The sequence below is a fragment of the Salarias fasciatus genome, chromosome 6, assembly GCF_902148845.1.
Source record: "Salarias fasciatus chromosome 6, fSalaFa1.1, whole genome shotgun sequence".
Lineage (NCBI taxonomy): Eukaryota > Metazoa > Chordata > Actinopteri > Blenniiformes > Blenniidae > Salarias > Salarias fasciatus.
This window is the reverse complement of record NC_043750.1, coordinates 33,449,399-33,472,404: the sequence shown is the minus strand read 5'-3', so window position 1 is coordinate 33,472,404 and position 23,006 is coordinate 33,449,399. Positions and strand designations below refer to the sequence as shown.

Sequence of the window (23,006 nt, the reverse complement as noted above, 5' to 3'; positions counted from 1 at the left end):
ACAGAACTGAATGATAGGTTCATACCGAATTTGTTTCAGAAAAAAAAGTCTGTCCTAATTATTTGGAGCTGACATTGGTGCATAAACAGTTGAACACTTCCATCTAGTGCTAAATGTAGGTACACACTTTTATTCCAGTTGTTCCTTGACTGTGTGCTTTATAAATGCCTTTGGTTGTAAAAAAAAATAAATAAATGAAACCAATAAAAAAGTTCATAAACTGAAACTTTATTACAAAATTATAAATACAGTTTAAAATATTGAAATTAGTTGCCTTCTCATGTTCGTGACAGGTAGAAGGTGGCGTGGTCGTTGTCCTACTGGAGATGGCAGTTGAATGAACTAGTAAAAAAAAACAAAAAAACAACAAACACGGCATATTATTTTCGTAACAATCTTTACAACACATTGCATAACTTATTGAAAGTTATTGAACACACAGATGGCCACATCCACACCCTGGAAAGATGCTTGTTCAGCCTGTGTTGTTGTCTCTTCCTGTTGATGAAAGTTAGGGTTAGGGTTATCATCCTGCATTCACTCACACCTCTCCTTAGTAGCTAAAGAACCACATAATCACTGAAAATGTATGCTCTCGTGATACGTTTAAAGACTGCTTGGAAAAACACTTCACCACATCTAAATAACAGATTATACATTTGTAACAGCTGAAACAATTTCAGGGCACAGAGGGCACAGACATGCGAAGTGCGGGGCATATGTCCCCCATGTACGCCACGTCCGATTCACCCATACATACATACATATACACATAGAAATACACATAAGACATAAATCTAGTTCAACCTGTCTGACAAGTGATAGAAAGAAGTAAAACTTGTTTAATCCTGCTCCTTCTCTAATATTCAATAATCAAAATTCATGATGATCCTCCTTCCCAGTGGCGGCTGGTGGTGGTGGATAAAAAATGCTTGCATAACACAGATTAAATAGTTAACAGAGCTGCAAAAGCAACATCACCAATGATGAACACAGTTACATCAATTACAAGTACACTATACTTTTTTAGTGCTCGACATCAACTCTCTCTCTCTCTCTCTCTCTCTCTTTCTCTCTCTCCCTCCCTCCCTCCCTCCCTCTCTCTCCCTCTCTGTCATACATGCGCACGTGCACACACACACACACAGACACACACACAAACACACACACACACACACACACACACATATATATTTACGTACTACAAAGCGTGTTCCAACAAAAACGACTGTCCACAGATAGCCTGCTGCAACTGTCTTACTACAACTGTTTGGTGACATGTAGTGCCAAACACCCAACAGATAACCTCAGCTGAAAAAAAGGTGTCACAGTCCTTTAACAGGTCAACATGAGCCTACCTTATTTGAAAAGACGCTCACATCGACCCCCTTTCTGGGATGCAAACAGATTAATCACCATCATCATGTCGTTGAAGTCTGGTAATTTTTGGATGAAGTCCCTCTCGATAGACGGCATGGCTAGTGCATTCAATCGGTCCTGCCCCATGGTTTACAGTCAGGTCGGCACCACTCCAAGTCGGCCCCGGCCAACTCGGCACCGCCCCGGGATACAGTCAACTCGGCATCAAGCCAAGTCGGCATCAAGCCAAGTCGGCATCAAGCCAAGTCGGCCTCGCGGGCGGGGGGGCTCTCGAGTGGCCGAGTTGGTCGGTGCGGACTTGACTGTAAGCTGCTTACCAACTCGGCCAAAAGCGTCTTTCTTTTTTTTTAATCACGATGGTGGATAATGTACCTGGGAGCTTCATGTTTGACGTCCGAGTAGCTTAGCTACAAGCGCGCAGCGCTTAGCGGCTGTCTGGTCATGTGACCGGTCCCAAGGCATTCTGGGAATCGTAGTGCAGCGATGCCGGCTGTGCCGCGACGATTTGCAGTTTTTTTCGTGCCGGCAGCGCCGCTTCTCCTCACGTAGCAGGCAGGGGACTGGAGGACAAACTGTGTGGTTATGGTGACTGACAGGTTAGAGGTGGAGAATGGACCTGGAGCTTCATGGTTGACGTCCTGTTTGAACCGAGTAGCTTAGCTACGAGCGCACAGCGCGAGCGGCTGTCTGGTCATGTGACCAGATCATGTGACCGGCATGTGATCCGCGAACGCCGCATGATCAAACCAGTCGCCTGCATTATAATTTTATTGTAATGTTCTCCACCCCTGAAGTTTGGTCAGCCAGTACAATTAGATTTACAATTAGATCTAAAACATGTAGGGTCACCGCTCCTGAGGACTGGAGTTTGACACGTGATTTAAATGTATACATGACGACCGTCATTTCAGTGAAATGAAATGTATATAATATTTTACCGGAGGGCTACGTTTATGAGCTTATGAACGCCAAGAAACCATATGAACAGTTTAACATGTACGACGGGTAATCGTTTGATATTACAGTCCCAGTTGCTATTACTGTTGACGCACACTAGATGGCGGGCAAACAACATTTACAACAAAATACATGCTTTTGCAAATGACAATGTTTGTTAAAGAAAAGAATAATGACTGATAAACTAACAATGTTGATCAGAAATGAACAAATCAGCATAAGCATAATGCAATACAGGTATTATGTTGTGGTTGGGATGAAATACAACAAGTATGATCGAGTTCGTCATGCAGCTTCGGGCTTCCTAGGTTTCCACTGATTGGGTAAAAATAAATTAATTGTACTGGCTGACCAAACTTCAGGGGTGGAGAACATTACAATAAAATTATAATGCAGGCGACTGGTTTGATCATGCGGCGTTCGCGGATCACATGCCGGTCACATGATCTGGTCACATGACCAGACAGCCGCTGGCACTGTGCGCTCGTAGCTAAGCTACTCGGTTCAAACAGGACGTCAACCATGAAGCTCCAGGTCCATTCTCCACCTCTAACCTCTCAGTCACCATAATCACACAGTTTGTCCTCCAGTCCCATGCCTGCTACGTGAGGAGAAGCGGCGCTGCCGGCACAAAAAAAACTGCAAATCGTCGCGGCGCAGCCGGCATCGCTGCACTACGATTCCCAGAATGCCTTGGGACCGGTCACATGACCAGACAGCCGCTAAGCGCTGCGCGCTTGTAGCTAAGCTACTCGGACGTCAAACATGAAGCTCCCAGGTACATTATCCACCATCGTGATTAAAAAAGAAAGACGCTTTTGGCCGAGTTGGTAAGCAGCTTACAGTCAAGTCCGCACCGACCAACTCGGCCACTCGAGAGCCCCCCGCCCGCGAGGCCGACTTGGCGAGATGCCGACTTGGCTTGATGCCGACTTGGCTTGATGCCGAGTTGACTGTATCCCGGGGCGGTGCCGAGTTGGCCGGGGCCGACTTGGAGTGGTGCCGACCTGACTGTATCCCCTGCCCCATAGTACTTCGGAGAAACAACTTATTTGAAAGCAAATAGTCCACCTCATTCATGCTAACGCTGCCACAGCTGAGCTTTTTCCCCCTGCTTCCCAACTCTGGCACAAATAGCAACCCTGCTGCGTTAACTCACTGCTGTTGGTCAAAAGTCAGTGGCCTGTGGGCTGACTGAAGTTAGCCCAAATCATCAGTAAATCAGGGGGCATGACATGACACCTATCAATCACTTAGAAGAACGAAATGAATGAAAGCGGACTGTATCTGCTGGGGCTGTAAAAAATAAGCCCATTCAGAGATATTCTATATTCTTCTTTTGACTGATCGGTGCTGTTGCTACCTTTGGTTTCACCTAAACTTAAAACAATCTGTTGTAAGTTATTTAAAAAATATTTTTTCTCATCTTTTTGATGTTAGCTGTCTATGTGTGCAGGGAGGGTTTAGCCCTGTTAGCCCATTTATACCAGCCATCCCTGCTCCTTCATGTATCAAAGACTTTATTTGACTTTGTTCACAATAATTTCAGGCCAGGACCGCTGATCCGAGGCTCATACCGAAAACGCAGGCAGAGGCCGGAATGACAGCACAGTCATACAACACCAACACTGCCAGATACATCCATATTGGTAAGAAACACATACAGTGACGTCAAATTGTGAAATAATGTGTTGTAATGTGATAGTTCTGACTTATTACTAAAGCTTTTGTTTCTTTTTGGAGATGTGGATTCAGCAGATGTGCGAAAAAGAAACAAAGTTAAAGTCCAGTTTATGTTCAGCGACCCACCAAATGGGGAACGAGACATCACGTACCTGGTGAGTCCTGTTTAATTCCTGCAAATTTAGTCACATGCTCACTTGTGCTGGATCAGGGTTGACTCTGTCGACTGCATCAACAGATCCTGGCCAGAGGTCAGCTGGTGAAATTTGGACGACAAAAGAGACAAAGACAAGTGTCGATTGCCCTGAATGTTCCCATCACCGAAACAATGCTGCCATCCTTCCGCATTGTTGCTTACTACCATCCAACTGACAATGAAGTGGTATCAGACTCTGTCTGGGTGGATGTTAAAGATTCCTGCATGGGCTCGGTAAGATGCGGATATTTTCTACAACAGAGTTTATATGATGTTAGTGACAAAATATTAATTCTGCTTAATTTCTCAATGTTTCATTTTTAGTTGACACTGCAACCAGTGAGGCCTGCAACATCCTACCTCCCTCGCACGATGTTCGATCTGAAGGTCACGGGAGACCCCGGAGCCACGGTGGGACTGGTGGCAGTGGACAAAGGCGTCTACGTCCTGAACAACAAGCACCGGCTCACGCAGAAAAAGGCAACATCTTTATTCTCCAAACAGAAATGCAAAAAAAAAAAAAAAAAAAATCCCCGAATGTCATGGTCGGTGTGCCGTTTGACCCAAATGCAGAGACAGAAGCAAATTTGACGATTGAACAGGTTTATTCAGTGCAGAAAACCACGAGGGCTGCAGCCTGGCAGCAGCGTCACAGGTCGGCTCGTGGCGAGGCCGTGCCGTGGCATGGTCGTGGCCGTGGCAAGGTCAGGTTGAGGTCGTGGCTTTGCGTGGCGAGGTCAAGGAGTGACAAAACCTCGCTGCTTAGCAGAGCAGCCGAATCCCTCTGCAGCAGCAAGGGAGTCTGGAAGGGGAACGATCCAGCAAGGAGCAGGTGGCCGGGGGAGGTTTATATAGGCAGGCAGAGTGGCAGTCCCCAGATGAATGTAATCAGCACTCAGCAGGATCCAGGGAGGCTGAGACTGTGTTCGAAACCGCATAATGCCTACTACATCCTTCCATACACATATGGTCCATACTGCATACTGCATACCCAGTCCATCAGACAGTATGCAAAGCATTTACACTACAGCATACTACAAAAGCTGATTTCACTTTAGCTCTAAACTCTTCAAATGTATAACTTTATCGAGATTTTTTTTTTTTAATTAAGTGACAAAGTGGTTGTTTAGAGCCTGAGTTTGTCGTTTATTTGTCCAAATACCAACCATTTATGGTTTTGTTAGGACGAATTCGGCAAATTTAAGCCAGTAGTATTTAAGCCAGTGAGCAACGCACCTCCGGGTATTTTCAAAAAAATAAACCACCCCTTTCCCTTTCTCATGCAAAAAAACCTCAGTGATAAATCTGTGCTTTTACTTTGAAAACAAGAAGCCAACCTTTCAGCAATATATCTCGCTTAACATCGCCGTTTGGACCGTTGTCCCGTTAACGGAATTGTACCAGTTACGATGCCTTACAGATGGAGAGTTTTTTCGGCTCTTCAACAAAGATCGGCTCAGTGTCTCCCGCTGTCAGTCGCGTTGCATCTTGGGTAATTTCAGTATGAGCAGTAAACCCACGATGTATACTCAACATTTCTGGTGAATGCAGTATGCATCCAGGAACTTCTTGCATACTCACAAATCGCATACTGCCAGTGTAAACGCACTGCATACTCAATAAGTTAGTATGAGTAGTAGGTAAGTATGCGGTTTCCAACACAGCCTGAGACTGCCTTCTAGAACAGGGTCCTGACACTGAAAAATTGTTGTGACTTTTTAGTGGCAGTAGAAATAAACTCCATACCACTTTTTGATGTAGGATACATAAATCAAAATTACTAAATGACCAACACCATACAGATTACTTTCAGTTATCTCCAGGTGGAGGAAAGGACAGCATGGGAGTTTTCTACGATGCGGGGCTGATGTTTGAGAGCAACACTGCTTCAGGAACTCCTTACAGACAAGGTGACTATAATGGATATATAATGCTTCTACTATAATGGAGGTTACCACCACTTTAGGTGAGAATCACAGCTCTGAATAATGCCATTATTACAAATTCAGTCTCTTCAAGTCACACTTGCAATTTTTCAGTCTCCATATGTACTGATGAAGAGATATTACGTGGCATTAACTCTTTACTCTTTATTTGCAGTTGATAAATATAAATCGAACAAGCTGCAAAAGGAGTGCTGCATGGATGGCATGAGTGAAACGCCTCTTTCATACAGCTGTGAGAGACGCAGTGAGTACATCGTCGACGGCCCGGCCTGTGTGGAGGCTTTCCTGGACTGCTGCAGAGAGATGACAACCCAGAGAGCTGACAAGAAGGAGGAGAGTCTCAAACTGGCTCTCAGTAAGAGACGGAGGCTCAGGAGAAGGTCACTGTAACACAAGCTGATCACTGAAGTGACATGGTTTTCCCTGACCCCTCAGGTGAAGAGGATGACGAGAGTTACTTGGACAGGGTTGACATCGTCACTCGCAGCAGCTTCCCTGAAAGCTGGCTGTGGACTGACGTCGAGCTTCCCGAGTGTCCTGCAGGAAGAGCGTGGTGAGTCAGCAGCAGCCAGTCGATGCACATCCAGAGGCTTCACCTCTACAGCTGCATGTTTAAATCCCCAACGCTGACCGCTCTCCGTGTTCCAGTGACCCCACATCAGTTCAGAAGAGTGTTCCCCTGCCCGACTCCATCACAACCTGGCAGTTAACCGGCATCAGCCTGTCGCGGACTCACGGTGAGCAATCCCAACTCACAATCTGAGGTGTTTCACCTGCGCCTCTCCTCTTCTTCACACCCTTCATGCTGTCTTCCTTCTTCAGGAATCTGTGTTGTAGAGCCGTTGGAGGTTATTGTCTGGAAAGAGTTCTTCATTGACCTCAGGCTGCCTTATTCTGCTGTCCGAGGAGAGCAGCTGGAGATCAAGGCCATCCTTCACAACTACAGTCCTGATAAAATCACTGTATGTTTCAGCTCGATTTTCTAAATCACAAAAGTTATTTACAGCATTATTTCATATTCCCTATTTGCCTTTCCAGTGAGACTTGAAAACAAACCAAATAAGTTGCTGATTTTGTATCAAAACAGAATTTTTTTTTTTCGGTCACAATTTCTTTTCAGACATTTTCACGTTTTTTGTCCCATTAAAGGTGCTGTAGGCAGGATTTTGCTAGTCAATGCTAACTTTTCTGTGTTTTCTTTGGATTAAATGTTAGAGTATCCATTGATAATCCTTTAGGAGTGTAGCATAACTGCACTACTGCGAGGGTGCAGCGTTTCCCTCTGTCTCTGTTCTGAGCTGAAAAGGAATCTCAACAGCTCCAGGTATATTTGACCAATCAGAAGAGCCCCTGAGGCTCTGACCGTGATTAGTCGAGGGGCGTTCGTCGCACGTTGTTGTGGGAGGGGCTTAACTTGCGTAAGGGCGTGATGTCAGAGAAAACAAGACAGGATTGGCTGTGCTGGGTTTCAAATCACTATCTTAGATGGGTCAAATCACCATCTTGCTTACGTAAACCTAAGCAAGACGGCGGAGATGCAGAATCCTGCCTACAGCACCTTTAATTGATGAAGATTGATTATTTAAGGTAGGGGTGCCCAATGCTGCTCCTGGAGAGCCCCTATCCATCATGTTTTAGTTCTCTCCCTGCTTCAACACACCGGAATGCAATGACAGGCTCATCACTGGGTTTTGTTCGGTGCTTGGTGATGACACAATCCTTAGATCAAGGTGTGTTGAAGCAGGGAGAGAACTAAAACCTGACGGATAGGGGTCTCCAGGGACAGGATTGAGCACCACTAATTTAAGGCATTTGAACCCTTGTATTGTTAATTATTACAAAACTTTAGTTCTCACTAGTATATTCTGGGGTTACGGTTATTTGTATCTGTAGAAATAAAAGGTAATCAGTAGAGTTGCCAAACGTTCCTTGAAAAACGGAATCGTTACGTATTTGGATGTAAAGGTGTGCGTTCCGTATTGAGCTGAAAAGGAACGCACTTTGTTCCGTATTTTTGTGAGAGTCAAAACGTGAGCAATGGAACTTGCGCTTTTTTGTGAAAACTTACGGTAAATGGTTCACCGGCTCTCTGACGTTCTGTGACCAATAAGCTGACAAACATGGCTCGACAACACAGAATCACTCTTATCTAATTGGTCAAAAAAAGACCGTTCCCAGTAGGCTACGGCAGTTCATTGGCCAATAGTCAGTCTCGTCACAGAGCGCACAGGAAGAAGTAAATCAAAACATTAAAGCAGCGCGCAGCATGGCTTCCATATACACGTAAGTTTGTGCCGTTTACATATTGGATATATTATGTTTAGTTCATTGATTTGCGTCTGCTGCTGCAGACTGTGGTGTGTTTTCAGTTTAGAAACAGCACCTTGTTGTTTTTTTTTTTTTTTGTTCAGAAGGTTTTCCAGTTTTGATTTTGCACTTTTTTAATTGAAAATAAAAAAAGAACATGTTAAAATCCAGAAGAGACAGCAGCTGTTTGATGTTATTTTGCACATTTAGCAATAAGTATAGAATAGAATATAAAAGAATAGAAAAGAATAGAAGACTTTATTAATCTCGCAGTGGAGAAATTTACAGGTGTATGTGCAAATCATACTAGAACTGATAATAGAAGCTAAAGACAATGAAGATCTAACTGTATGTACAACCTGAATCTTAAAAATATAGCAGGAAATATACAATATATACAATATATACAACACAATATGCAATATGCAATATATAATTATTAGAGGTGTCCCCGACTAAGAATTTCCATAGTCGAATCTGATTCGTCCGAATCTGCCAATAGTCGACTGATAGTCGAATCTATCATCTTGTTTGGCGTGGGGGGGGGGGGTTGGTGAAGCGTGCCAACACGGGCGTCGGAGCAGCACAGTGCAGAGCAGTGCTCACGGGGCGCCTATGCCTACAGTCGGGGCCCTCCCTGATTGCACTAATAATACAAAAAAATAAACAAAACAAAACAAACAAACAAAAAAAAACACAAAAAAAAAAAAACACAAAACAGCGCAGGCAGGTAAAACAACACTTTTTTTTTCCCCTACACACTGACACACAGACTGGAACAAAGTGTTGGTAACTCTAAACATCAAACAAATGAAGTATAGTTCAAATGACCAGAACCGACCCCACTTCTAACAAACGGGCTAAAGCATGTCATTTATTTGTATCTATAATCTCTGCAGATAAGCTTACAGTTTTTGGCTAAACAATTTCTCACATTATCTGCTCAAATTAAATGAAATAGGCTTAATTGCGCTGTGTCGGGTCGGTTTCGCAGCACAACATCCATGCAAAAACAAACATTAAATTAAATAGAATTAGCCTTTTAGACAAATAAAATAATAATATAATAATAACCTAAAATATTACAATTAAACGAAATAAAAGTCAGCATTAAAAATGAGAAATAAGTAACAGAACCGTCTTTTATTAGCCCAATTATCTGGCTACCTACCCGTTTAAGGTGGAAAGCCATGTTGTTGTGAAGTGATATGAAAGGACACAACTTGCATTTGACATTTTTTTGGATCATCTTTGCCTTGTCTGAAGTTCTGTTTTTTTTTTTTTTTTCTGACATTGTGAGCCTTTTAAAGCGATACTTCAACATTTTGGCAAATTGGCCCATCTAGGGCAATTCGGTAGTCATTTAGAACAGCATACTTACTTTTTTTGTGAGGGCGAGCTGTTGTTTATTCAGCGGTGCGTCTGAGGAGAGCTTCACGGCGGACATAATGGAAGTGGACGGTACAGTTGCTTCCCCTCGTCAAACTCATCAAATACACAATCCAACAACCCCAAAACACACTTTGGTGGACACGTTATAATCCGCACATTCACTACGCTGTGAAACACCAACAAATAATATTGTAGCGTTACGACATTGAAGCAAATATTGGGAACTACTTTTTCTTTTGAGATCACTACGCCCAGACGCCATGTTTAGTAAGTAGTTCCGTCTTAGCAATCTTCGCAAAAAAACGCTCAATCTCGTAATTTTGCATTAATATTTCACAGCGTAGTGAATGTGGGGATTATAACGTGTCCACCAAAGTGTGTTTTGGGGTTGTTGGATTGTGTTGGATTGATGAGTTTGACGAGGGAAGCTACTGTACCATCCACTTCCATTATGTCCGCCGTGAAGCTCTCCTCAGACTCACCGCTGAATAAACAACAGCTCGCCCTCACAAAAAAAGTAAGTATGCTGTTCTAAATGACTACCGAATTGCCCTAGATGGGCCAATTTGCCAAAATGTTGAAGTATCGCTTTAAAGTTCAGCCAAATCACCACCAAGACGCTGCTCTGTGACGGAGCTCTGCGCAAAATCGGATTGTGCCACTCACCATGGTGGTTCATTCACAAACAGTAAATAGATAGAATATTGAATAAAAGTACAAGTACATTTTTCCACAGTATATTTGATAGGCTGACATTTATATTAAATAGGCTTTATATCAGGTTTATTTGGAAAAAACAAGCAATTCTATGTAAAATCATCAGTCATTCAGCACCCCCATACAGCTGTAATGGAATGGTCCTCGTTTAATAACCACATTTTTTCGATGCTTCGACTGCGTGATTGGCAGTCGAATCAGGCCCCTTCGAATGAATCGTCGAATCGTCGACTATCTGAGGACACCCCTAATAATTATACAGTATGATATAATATGTTTTAGCGGAGTGAATGTATACAGCAGAGTGAATGGATGATAAAGTGTCGCTCAATTTCTGAAAAGGGGGTGGGTGCAGAATATTATATTTTCCACACAGTAAATTTTCAAGTGTTAAATTAACTCTGAAAGTGTTAAAGAGTGGATTCATATATACCCTTTTGTGGTGTTAAAAATCAACACTGGCAAGTGTTTATTTTCTAATGCTGACACTCTGTGGAGTTCTATTAACACTCCTCTCTGTTCACCAGTGTTCATATTTAAAGGGACTTAAAGGTGCTGTAGGCAGGATTTTGCTAGTCAATGCTAATTTTTCTGTGTTTTCTTTGGATTAAATGTTAGAATATCCACTGATAATCCTTTAGGAGTGTAGCATAATTGCACTACCGCGAGGGCGCAGCATTTCCATCTGTCTCTGTTCTGAGCTGAAAAGGAATCTCGACAGCTCCAGGTATCTTGACCAATCAGAAGAGCCCATGAGGCTCTAACCGTGATTGGTCGAGGGGCGTTTGTCACACGTTCTTGTGGGAGCGGCTTAATTTGCGCAAGGGCGTGATGTCAGAGAAAACAGGACAGGATTGGCTTTGCTGGGTTTCAAATCACAATCTTAGATGGGTCAAATCGCCATCTTGCTTAGGTAACCCTAAGCAAGATGGCGGAGATGCAGAATCCTGCCTACAGCACCTTTAAGGCAACTTTTCAAAATTTACCTCAGTGCTGCGGCGATAGGCGCTGCGGGTAACTGCAGCCACCAGCCAAGGTGGCACGGGAGCGCGCACAAACATTTTACAGAAAGTCTGTCTTCACAGCACTGCACCAGGGATGCTCATGCTGTTTACTACGTCACAGTTTACTGCAAGACCACAGTGCATATTATATGATTTTTGTCAGCATCCGTTTTCACTCCCAAATGCAGCTGAAGTTCCCTCCATGAATCAAACGCATATCCAATATTTATTCGGGTGCCTGCGGCTTCGGTCTTTTTTTTTTGCGAGATAACGCTGATAAAGTCTTTTTTTTCTTCGTGGTGTTTTTTGTGGGCTTTGAGTGGATGCAGTTATCCGATTGTATGGGAGGGGGGCTCGGCTCGTGCTTGGATTCACAGACCGGGAGCAAATGTATAATATACCGGGAGAGCGGACAAATGAAACTACAAATAGAACTACAAATTAACTTTCTTCTGTTGATTCTTGGTTTGTCAGCAAGTGAGCAGCGGTGTATTTGCACACGCGTGATTCATTTGAAGTGTGGACAGAGCGGTGTGGGTCTTCTCTCTGCTCTGACTGCAGCAGGGAGTGCTGCGTGAGACTGGCCGCCTGTGAGTGCTTTGGGACGGGGGAGGGGCTCACGCAGCACCCACTGCTTGCTGAGGACAGCGGAGACGTCCTGTCACGTCTCCAGAGCACCAGAAAAAGTCGCTAAATTTGTCGCTAGTTACTTTTGACAAAAAAAAGTCGCCAAGAGGCTTTGGAAAGTCGCCAGATTTAGTGAGAAAGTCACCAAGTTGGCAACACTGCCCGCCCCTGATCCCAGCAGTGTTTGAGTCCGCATCCACGGCGGCCATGTTCTTCCTGTGCGGCAACGCGCATACAGCGTCAATTTACGTGTGGGATTATTGCACATATACTATACAGTAGAATTGTACAGTCTGACAGCGGTGGGGATGAAGGACCTGTGGAAGCTCCTTCCTGCACTGAGGGTGTCTCAGTTGGTCACTGAAGGAGCTGCTGAGCTCCTCTACCGTCCGGTGCAGTGGCTGAGAGCTGTTGTCCATGATGATGGATGATACTTGAATGATAACTGTCTCACTGTATGCCTCAAATACAAACTGATCAAGCTGATCATGAGTTATTACAATCTTGTTACTGTAGGTGTAATGCAGTAGCCTAATGTGTTTTTATAGTCTGTAATAGGTATAACTGTGGCAAAATGCTGTTATGTATATGTTTTTGACCCCCCAAAAACCCAGTTTTTATTCAGCTGCCCGCGAGAGGCATTCCTTATTTCAATCTCTGGGAGTTGGCAACCCTAGTAATCAGTGTATTACTGCAGCGGCCTGATACACGTGAAGATTTTCACACTCTTGTTTGTCTTTGTGTTGCTTTTCAGGTGCGAGTGGATCTGACGGAGGCACAGCATGTGTGCAGTGCAGCATCCAAACGTGGGCGGTACCGTCAGGAGGTCAACGTCGGACCACAAACCACACGATCGGTGCCCTTCGTCATCATCCCTATGAAGGAGGGAGAGGTCCAGATTGAGGTCAAAGCGGCTGTCAGGGACTCCTCACTCAGTGACGGCATCATGAAGATGCTTCGGGTGGTGGTAAGAGACACTGACACAAATTATTTCCCCTCTCCACAGAGTGGGAAGAGTTGATTTCATGCTTCAACAACAAAAAAAATAAGAAGCTACACAGCTGCAAAGAGCAATTTGAAAGTTAAGATATTCAGAGGTTAAAAAAAAATAAAACACGTGTTTCTGCTAGGCTGTTCATAACAGCACTCTGCGTGGATCAGCTCAGTTTAGTGGATCAGCTTCATGCCAGATTCCATACAATGGCTTGAGGTTTATCCTTCACTGGGCAGATTAGCTTTGATTTGAACCATAAGATCCATAGTGATATTTAACGCTTGTCCATGTTGTTTTTCTAGCCTGCAGGTGTACTCGTTAAGAGTCCTAAGATCGTCACTGTGGACCCGAAAGGTGTGGCTGAGTTCTTTAAACTCACTAAAACCATTAATCATCCCTTACATTCTCAGTATTTCCCCACTGCTTTTCCATTCAGGTGGAACACAAGAGGAAGTTATCAACAGTCAAATTCCCAAAAAGGATATGATTCCAAACTCACCTACGAGCACACACATCTCTGTGACAGGTAGGAGATATCGACATATATATTCCAACTGTGGTGGACTGGTTAGCACTCTCTTGTACCCCTTTAACACTGACGATCTCGCACCGCCAAGATCTTTCGGATGCTGCAGCAGCCAACGGCACTGCGTGCTGGTGCACGCTGTTCCACGCAGCTCTACCCCCATTCACAATGAACAAAGAATGCAAATGGACTTTGAACATGGCTTTACGAAATGCGTTGCAAAATGATGCAAAATCAATTTGCCAAAGTCTGAAGCTTTCCAAGACTGTCCGAAACGAAGTTTCAAAATATGAAACATGTTTAAATTTTTTGTTGCGGAGTGTGATGAACTGACAAGAGCCAGATTGTACTTGAACAGTTCGAGATAAATCTGCAATTTGTGGCTAGAGTCAGAATTGTTCATCATCTATGCATGGTCAATTCCAAAATCATATGGGAAGAAAAAAGTAAAAAAAGTCACAGAAAAAGGAAAACTGCCACATCGGACAGTCACAGATGTATTTGTGAGTTCATAGACTGTTCTCACAAAATCTCGTTGGACTGTTGCCGATCTAGAAACACGTCATGAAGCCATGATCTCACCTGGAAGATAAAATTAGTTTCTCAAGAACACTACAAATGAGGAACCATTAAAAGCATTATGACAGTTTCACAATGGTGTGCCCGTAATAATTATATGACCCAACAACTTCTCCTTGTATCATCTCCACCTTCCACACTTTTCTTCACTGCTACATCCATTCGTTCTCCCTCATTGCCAATCAGTGGATATGTGGCAGCAGAATAGGTTCTTTGATGGTGTAAAATAACTTATTCCAAGTTAATAACCATTGTACAGTCCCGGTAACTTCCTCCTCAAAATCACTGGCAGAAATGATGATTCACCGCTTTTTACGCTGTTTTAATGCTTGCATATACAGTCGTGCAAAGAATTCCGTGTGGAATTTAATCCAAAACATTAAAGGAGCTATCTGTGATTCTGTGCAAGTTTGAGCCCTGACTTCAGTTTGAAATGTTGGCATCGCCCCCGAGCTCTCTGACTGGTTCCTCACATTGAGAAAACCCTCCCACTTCCCCCTCCTCTCTGCTCCCACCCAGCATGCACGACGCTACAGGCACATCCCATATGCATGCACAATCCTCCGGAGGAAACACAGCAGAAGCCACATCGACTCTTTTTTGTTCAAAATAAATGGCCACTTCATCTCAGGTAAACCATATTTTATCTTGTCACCACATGTTCAATGCAGAAAGTAGCTGCAAAAATGAATTTGTAACAGCAAGTGGACTTTCCCTGTTGCTCCTTCGGCTTCCATGCTGGTCTGTGTACAGCTGTTGTGCACACGCTGATGACCCCCCCAGCGCCAGATATCCAAAACACGCTGATCAATGTGTGATTTTTTTTCACAGAAATATAGCATGGACTTCCTAGTACATGATGTAAAAAGCATTTTTCTCGTACTGGTTAAATTAAAATCACGGATAGCACCTTTAATACAGGATCAGTTCTCCCACTGTTATTGACAATGTGAGATATAAATGAGATCAGACCAAACTGCAGGAAAACGCCGTCTCCGCATAATGTACAACTCTGTACGTCGTTTTCTGCTCACTATATTTGTGTACAGTCCTCCAGCACTACGATAACTCTCTGCCAGCATTCACTCGTGATGCATCGTCAGTGCGCAAAGAGAAGTTCTTATTTTCTAAAGAAATCACTTCTTGGATAACCCAGCACCATGGCGCATCGCGGTTCACCACCGCAGTGATCCACAGGATTTGGTACACTCAAATCATCAGTGTCAAAGGGGAAAAACCTCACAGTGTGAAGGTCACTGGTTCAAATATTCAGGCCAGTCTTTCCAATGAAGATGAAAGTTTCCAGATATGCTCACTTCCTAAGTAACAGGTTCAAATGTTATGTGTACAGGAAGAGAAGAGGTTTCAGCTCTCGTGGAGAACGCCATCAGTGGGAAGTCGATGGGTACACTGATCTACCAGCCCTCGGGATGCGGAGAGCAGACCATGATCCACATGACTCTGCCTGTCATTGCAACCATATATCTGGACAGAACCAACCAGTGGGAGGCTGTAGGCTTTCAGAAACGTGATGAAGCCCTCCAACACATAAAAACTGGTAAGTCAGTCAGTCAAGCACAAATACCTAACAAACACATGGGATCTGAATAACTATAAAAATAAAATGCTGCCATCGAAGTGGCACTGCACACTGTTGATAGAGTTGTTGAAAAGGCTGTTTCTCTGTTTTATCCAGGCTATAATCGGGAGTTGACTTTCCGTAAAAAGGATGGGTCTTTTTTCGCGTGGAAAAGCCGCCCAAGCAGCTCCTGGTGAGACTCCAAGATCTCCATTCCATATGCACCTCCATTTCAGAAATACACTGTACACATATTTTAAACAAATATGACATTCTCTCTTCTTTTAGGCTGACAGCCTATGTTGCGAAGGTGTTTGCCATGGCCCATGGTCTGGTGGCAGTGCAGGAAGAGCATATCTGTGACGCCATCAAGTATCTAATCCTCAATGCACAGCAGCCTGACGGCATGTTTCGAGAAATTGGAACTGTAGCCCATGGAGAAATGATTGTGAGTGAAATGATTGTGAATTCTGCTTATTTCCCTTCAAAACTGATTGAGATGAATAAACAGCTATACCAGATTTATCTTTTAAAATCATATTGATGCGAGCATTGTGAATGTGACTGGGGTTCTGTCTGTGTAGGGAGATGTGAAGGGCACAGATTCAGACGCCTCCATGACGGCCTTCAACCTGATCGCCATGCAGGAATCACGGGCGATATGTAATGCCACTGTTAATGTAAGTATATCACCAGCATGCCATCTCTTCTCTTATATTTGCTTCATTTTCTCGCATTCTGTTTGCATGAGACTGTAGAAATTGTAGAGCTGGTAATACATTTTAAATGTGATGAAAATAGACACATAAAAGCACTTTTATTTCAAATATTTAATAAGTTATTCACCGACTTGGCTGCTTGGCTTATTTATATGTGTTACTGTTTTCTTCAGGCATGTTTGGAGGAAAAGGCTTCCGGACAGCTGTATCAGTCAAAAAAGGACTTCATGAGTGAAATCCATGTTTCCTTCACAATTAACCCAGACAAAAATGAGATATTACCAGGTTTACAGAATGATGAGGGAATTGCAGTTTCTAGTGTAACCAGGTTCAATCATTGATCATTGTGCAGACGAACAATAGCACACTGTTATTCGGGGAAATTGTCTTGAACTAAACACTACTCCAACAGTGTCAAAGTGCTTTACACTGATACTCCCGGCTGCCACACAAGATGCTCAACCTCCACTGCGAGAAATGTTTGCTTCACAGTCATACTTCAACATCTGGACAGATCGAGAAAAGTTGATCAAACCAGCAACCCTGCTTCCTTTTGTTTGATGCCTCAGGTCAATCCTACTGACTGTTTACTGCGTCCTCCATCTTTCCAGAGTCTGTCAAACAGCATAGACAAAGCTGTGGCATACCTGGAGAATCGCCTGGAGGGCCTCACCAATCCTTATGCTGTCGCCATGACTTCCTACGCGCTGGCCAATGAAGGCAAACTCAACCGGGAGATCCTCTACAAATTTGTTTCCCCAGGTGCGTTCACACTGGAAAATAACAGGCAGATATTCACACACGTTCACTCACAATATTTCAATGTTTATCAAGACCTGCAAAGTTTTAATTCTCATGACGGCCTACATGTTCTTGATAATTCACTAATTTATGCAGATAGCTCACATTTTTTGGGACAATGATTTTACCTCATTGCATATCCAGTAGAGTAGAATACAGCAGAATAGACGCCATTATCGGCTGTCAACTCATCCACACTGCACCCGGTTGCTATGGTTCCTTCAGCTGGTGGTGAGCCCTATGGAGTTTGTCCGCTCTCCACGTTGTCCGTTCAGGTTGAGCCCAGCTGGGCCCCGTGGGCAAAGGCCCATCCACCAGGCACTGGCATTTGAGTCCCAACTCCAGGTCTGGCTTCAGGCTGGGGCCCTGACTATGGCACACCAGGCCAATGTCACGGTCTTTGCTTTAACTCTGTTCATAAGGCCGTTTCAGTTGCTCCTTCTCCAGCCCATCACCCAGGACCTGTTTTTCATGGGTGACCCGACCAGGGGCATAAAGCCCCAAACAACGTAGCTCCTTGGATCATGCAGACACTCAAACTCCCCCTCGATGTTAAGGGGGCAGTTCAGGGAGGAGTAGAGCACAGCAGTAACAGGTTTTTTGTCTTTCAGAGTTGTCTCACTGGCCTGTACCTAAGAGATATAAATACACACTGGAGGCCACAGCTTATGCTCTTCTGGCCCTGGTCAAGACCGAGGTAAGCACACCGAGGCGAAAAGGGAGGCAACTTGAACTCAGAATTTAATGATGAATGGCTTACAGGAATGTTGTGGTCCAGTCCGAAGTACTGCGAGGTGGTGATGAGGAGGGCTGCATGCCACACTGTTATTCATCTTCTATATCAGTGGTTCCCAACCTGACCCCACCTCCACCATGCCATGTGTGATTACAAAAGGAAGTTGAAGGGACCTCATAATACCAATGTGTGTGTGGAATAAAGTTTCTTTGCAGTTTTCTTCACTGACGACTTCCTGGTCTTTGCTCATTAGATTGACACAAATGCCTTTAACTGTTTCCTGTTCTTCTTCCTTTCTGTTCATGAAGGCATTTGAAGATGCCAGGCCTGTGGTGAGATGGTTCAGCCAGCAGCAGTTTGTGGGCGGAGGCTATGGATCAACTCAGGTACAATAAAACTTTCTCCTCTGTCTGTCCACAGTGGAATTTCTTTGCTGTTAGCTCATCGCCTTTGCCTCATGTTTCCTTTGTCCTTTTTTTTTCTCTCCAGTCGACAGTCATGGTCTACCAGGCTGTATCGGAGTACTGGATCAACGCTAAAGAACCAGAGTACGACCTGAACGTGGACATTTTGATGCCAGGCAGGGCAAAGCCTGACAAGTTCAAATTCAACAGAGAAAACCACTATCAAACAAGAACATCGAAGGTGGAAACACAGTCCTTCACTGACATTCACAAGACACGTTCATGTCTACTCACCTTTCTCTGCGTGTGTGTGTGTATACATCTTGAAATCTCAACAGATTAATGATATAAACCAGGACGTGCTTGTGACAGCCACAGGATCAGGAGAAGCAACAGTAAAAGTACAATATCAGCTTTGTGTTTGGTCAATGTCATTTCAAGCTGTCATGAATGCTGTTAATATTTACATATTCTTCCACCTATGTTTCAGATGGTGTCTTTGTATTATGCTCTGCCTAAAGAAAAAGAAAGTGACTGTCAGAGGTTCAACATGTCAGTCGAGCTCATCCCAGGTAACCCGGTGCTTTCTGTCTTTTCCTATTTATCTGCTCATTTACATGTTGTCAGCTTGTCTTTATGATCTCTTCCGTAATCTCATGCTTTATTTTCTCAGAGAAAATGGATGATGACGAGAAGGTATTCCGGCTGAGAATAGAATTGTTGTAAGTGGAGCTCATCCTCAGTCCTGTTTGTTTGAAATCAGTCTTTCAATAATTGAGCTTGTTTGTTCTTTTTTTTGTTCCTCTCTTATTTTTCAATTTATTGTGTGTGCAGGTACAATAGCAAAGAGCGTGATGCGACAATGTCGATCTTGGACATCGGATTATTGACTGGCTTCACCGTAGATAAAGACGACTTGGACCGGGTGAGTCTTTTCACAAACACTGAGTTTCAAAGTCGACATTTCATGGAATCAAACTGGGTTTATTGAATGCTACACTGTGCTGTATTAATATTTGTATTGGTGTCACTGCTGGGATATCTGTCGACGGCCACAAAAAATAGGTCATTAACGATGATTAACAGGCAATCTGGGGGAAATAAATGATAAACGGTTAAAATTTTACATGAAGCCAGCAGACTCTCCTCGTCCCTCAGCCTGAAAACTCAGTTTCTCAGATCAACCTCCAAATCTACTTAATTCCTAATTTTTATCATCTTGGACCAAACAAACACTTGTACTCCAATTGTGATCATGTCCCCAAAGAAGTCCTGAGCTAGCTGCCACTGTCATCAAATTATAAACAAATCCAGGAAGAGGCAAAAAAAAAAAATTCTGTCCTGCAGCTTACATTCACAGCAACCAGAAAGCAATCTGAATTTGTATTACTTAGTAACCACTACTGGATGGATGAATATTTTCTTAAACTCATCGACAAAAATTAAAGACTGGAGAAATATAGTCTTCATTTCATGTGGTCTTTAAACTAAAACCAAAGATGCTGCCTCTTTTTATCATCTTACTTTAAAAACAAGCTTGTGGTTATGATGTGTGTTTGTTTCCATGCAGTTGTCGAAAGGACGTGCCCGCACCATTGCAAAATATGAGATGAACACTCTGCTGTCAGAAAGAGGCTCGCTCATCATCTACCTTGACAAGGTACGGCCATGTTTTTCACCCTCTCACCTCCCCTCCCCAGCATGGTTTTGCTTTAATAATATCAAGTTCCCCTTTGCTCCACAGGTTTCTCACACACGGCCAGAGGAAATCAGTTTTAGGATTAGGCAGACGCTCAAAGTGGGCGTCTTGCAGCCAACAACTGTGTCTGTCTATGAATACTATGACGGTGAGTCTCCAAGACTCGAACCGCCGCGGTTCAATTACCACAAAGCATTCTTCATGAACCATTTTTCATGTTGCAGAAACTCAATGCGTGAAGTTCTACCATCCAGAGAGGAAAGCTGGACAGCTTCTGCGGCTCTGCAGAAATGATGAATGCACTTGCGCTGAAGGTGAATGAAATTCAGCACTTTGGATGATGAAAGCTGAGGAGTCAATCAGTGTCTGTGTCTTTTGACCTTAGAAAACCGTAACATTCACACATCGTTTTCATATTTCTGCTCTCAGAGAACTGCAGTATGCAGAAGACGGACAAAATCAGCAATGATGAGCGCACTGCTAAGATTTGTGAGGCTACACTCACCAGCAAAATAGAGTTTGGTAAGAAACCTTTTGTATTTCTCGTCAAGTATGTAAGTGTTTCTCTACGCAGGAAAGAGAACAATCTGCCTCTCTCCTTTACACAGCTTACAAAGTACAACTGGAGGAGATTGCAGCTGATCTGTCCACAGACAGTTACACCATGCGGATACTGGACGTCATCAAAGAAGGTCATTTTCATTTTCAATACTTTTTTACAGTTTTAGTCTGTAAAAGGTCACATAGTTTTTATGACCGTGGTTTTTTTTATCCACATGAATTTAATTGTATGGATCTCCTGTGTCTATAGAAGTAGAAACAATGAAAAGATGTTCATTTGATGGAATAAATGACATGTATTATGAACTATATTTGCTCTGAGATAGTTGACAACGGGTCATCAAAAGAAATCAATTAATTAAATTATTAGACAGAGAGTTGATGGGAAGAGAATCATTTTCATCTTATTAAGAGAAAATTTGAATTGAAAATACTCTGTAAATGCTGAATATATTTTAAGGTGAAAAATGTCTTTAAAATGGAATTAAAATGAGTTGTCTTTGCTGTCATGACTGCAGGAAACACTGATATTGGTCCTATGGGTAAACTGCGCATGTTCCTCAGCTATCAGCACTGCAGACAAGCTTTAGGTCTTCAACAGGGTAAAACGTACCTCATCATGGGCTCGTCCAAAGACATCCACAGAGATGACCAAGGGCAGACGTATGTGCAGTCTGACTTTCTACAATGTATTATGTATTTCGACATCAGTTCACCGCTGACTCCTGTGTATCTGGCTCATTGTTTTTCTGTCTTCAGGTTTCAGTACGTGCTCGGTGAGAGGACCTGGGTTGAGTACTGGCCCACAAGAGCAGAGTGTCAAACGGCTGAACACCGACCGTCCTGTTTGGGCTTGGATGAGATGGTGGATCAGTATAGAGTCTTTGCATGTCAGCAGTGATGAAAGCCAGCGAACTATAACCTTTATTTTTATCCATCTCCTGTCTTTCATCTGTAACCTTGCATAGGAGAATAAAGTATATTGTCCTGAAAATTTGTTTTCATTTAGATTATCTGTGGCAGTCTGTGTATTACGGTGGCCGACAGGGGCCAAACGCACTTCAAAATTTCAGTGTGTCTCAGTTAGAGAAAACAACTTCCAGAACAGAAACGATTCAAATTCACAAACTGAAACAAAAATCTAACTGAGATGCAAATAGAGGAACTTGGTGTAAAGGGAAAAACGTGCTGCAAAAAACAAAATGAAATGTATCATCATTAAACAGAACCTTTTAAAACCATGTCAGGTAGGAGATGCCTGCCACTCATACACAAGCTGATAGTCCACATCAGCGCCAGAGCTGGTGAACAGATTCATGATTTTGTAAGTTACAATGTTTAGAATGGGGATTGAAAGGTTCAGATTGTGTTCTTGTATATACAAAAACACTTTCATCTATCACTATCCTGGTTCACAAACTGCCTACTACTGGCTTCTAAAATGTCCTGCAGGAAGTCATTTTATATGAACAAAGTTAAATGTAAACCCAGAAAGAATATCAGTATGTAATTCCTGTGCTTTTTCCCCCCAGAGGGAAAGTCAAACATTTGAAGCACCCCATCTCATTATACTATAATGGTGCGTTCACACCGGACGCGTTGCAAGCTTCACGGGCTCCACTGACGCCTCAAATTTGATGCATGTAAAGTCGGAATTCGACTCTTGTTCAAATCTACACACGACGCTTGCAACGCTCGCGACGCGCTGCAGCTCATTGGGGGGGGGAGGAGCTTCTGTGTCCTGTCTTCATGTTGACAATGGCGGATCCCATCGAGACACTGGCTTGGCTTTATTCAACAAAGAAAGCCAGAAAACGGCGTCGTCAGGTCCCTGTGCAACGTTTTTGGATTCATCTCAACCTGCAGCGGCAATCGCAACTTGGCGAATTTCACCATTTGCTCCAGGAGCTTCGTGAGGATGAGGTTCGCTTTCAGCGGTAATTCCGCCTCTCCCGGGTAGATACATCTCAAAAGTAAAACAAAGTATCCTTTCCCTTTTTTGCAAAATGAACCAAAACAAACCCTCATACTGTTCTTTGGTAAACAAATTGCAAGACCTCAGTCATTAAGGTAAAAAAAAATCCATGGCACATTCATTGAATAGACCCCTCTTTTTAAGAACAAACACTGGAAAAAAGAGGGAAACTGCTTTTCTTCTATTAAAGGTGAATCAAGTGTCTCCTAAATTCAAATATTCAT

The 23,006-nt window shown here is 43.3% G+C and overlaps 1 pseudogene; it reads left to right on the top strand.

The window, feature by feature from the left end:
- Positions 1-21,708, top strand: part of LOC115390831 (complement C3-like) — a 46,406-nt pseudogene extending 24,698 nt beyond the window's left edge.
- Positions 21,709-23,006: the final 1,298 nt, after the last annotated feature.